This window comes from Cebidichthys violaceus, unplaced genomic scaffold (assembly GCF_023349555.1).
Source record: "Cebidichthys violaceus isolate CVI_PGR_0920_01 unplaced genomic scaffold, fCebVio1.0.p SCAF_357, whole genome shotgun sequence".
Taxonomy (NCBI): domain Eukaryota; kingdom Metazoa; phylum Chordata; class Actinopteri; order Perciformes; family Stichaeidae; genus Cebidichthys; species Cebidichthys violaceus.
This window is the reverse complement of record NW_027176547.1, coordinates 3,306-5,000: the sequence shown is the minus strand read 5'-3', so window position 1 is coordinate 5,000 and position 1,695 is coordinate 3,306.

Sequence of the window (1,695 nt, the reverse complement as noted above, 5' to 3'; positions counted from 1 at the left end):
GTCAGTTGAGACGGCTCGCTCCCCTTCCCAATCAGCTGTGATTAAACTCTAAGCAGTGCCTGGAGGACGCGAGTTATTTTTAACGGGTCTAATTTCACAAAGCAGTTGAGTAGTTTTCATTACAAAAGTACACATGCTGGAGCATGTGTCATGGATGAGGTTCGCCAAAACGTAACCTCTGATGATTGTAGAACCGTGTGCACGAAAAACATGTGTTAAGGACTAGAGGTTTACGGCTAAAAGGAGGTTCCACACCAATAAAATGTTAAAGCGTCAAGAGCAGGAGGTTTTACAAGCCGATACTGGAGCTGCAGAGTTACTTCAAAGGTCTTGATCCCAGTTTTGATACGCTTACAAGTGATATATAAAATCAATAAATACCCAGAATAATTATGTTCAAGTTGATCCTGAAAAGAAGCCGGCAATCTTGTATGACAACCTACGTTGCCACATCTTTTCTCCGTGTGCAAATAAGCCCATAAATCATTTCCTGTGTCTTGTCTGCGATCTGGTTTTCAAGTCATTTAATGAATCTGGTCTTCTGCTGCAGAGACGAGCCGGTGGCGTGAGTTGGGCCACATACAGCAGAGGCCGGTTGTTGGGGCCAGCCTGGAGAGGCCTGTGGGACGTCCTGCCCGAGGTGCACAAGAGTTCTGCCCACTGGGACTGGGACGTCGGCTCCACTTCGACCACAATCACCAGCTTGTTGCATGACCTCAACCTGACCGAGGCCGCCGCGTCCTCGCACTCCACCGCGCCCCCCAGCAAGCGGCAGTGCCGGTCCCTGTCTTGCTCAGACGAGCTCGGCGGCTGCCGCTCCACCTGGCGCCCTCAGGGCTCCCGCGTGTGGACGACCGGTGGAGAAGAGGCGGTTGCCACAGCGGCGCAGCGTCCAGCGCGGCAGCGGCGGCGGCGCCGGCGTGGGTAAACGCGCAGCTCGGCTTCCCGGCCATGCAGCGCAGCTCCAGCTTCAGCCTGCCCGCCCGCTCCAACAACCCTGGAGCTGCCCTGCTTCACCGGGCGTCTCCCCCGCATCTTCCGCCTTCACCGGTCCGGCGCCCACCTCCTCCTCCTCCGCGACCCCGGTCCTCCTCCGAGCCCTCTACCTCTCCCACGAACAGATCTGCCTCGCCGAGCCTCGCGGACCCTCGCCGGCCAGCTCCCCCGACTCCACGCCGGAGCTGGAGCGCCGCGGCGGAGAGGGGAGGTCTCGCCCGCAGCCCGCTCGCAGCCGTGTGTCCTCAACGACAAGAAGATCGGGGGTGAAGCGCAGGAGACCGGCCGACGCACACAAGCAGAGGCCGTCTTTGGACCTGGCCAAGATGACCCAGGTTGTTTTTTTTTTTTTAAAAGTGTTATAATAAACTGCTTTATTGCACGTTTAATCAGGGACAATAGATACTTGATTAAACACTGCAATCTCTCCCAGCTAGGTTTAAAATTAACATCACTTGATGCCTCATATAAACTGTTCCACTGAGCAAATCCTGTAATTTATCAGGCAAGTTTCCCAGGAGCATTTTATGTGCCATTTATTTATCGGTTGAACTTGCCCCAGCCTTCTCGTGTGCTTAAAACGAGTTGGAGCACTCGAGACAAGACCCTCAGGAAACAGTCCCTGCCAGCTGGAAGCTCCGCTCGGTCCGTCAGGCTCACTAACGTTAGCTAGTTATACTACGCTGCTGTGGCAACTTG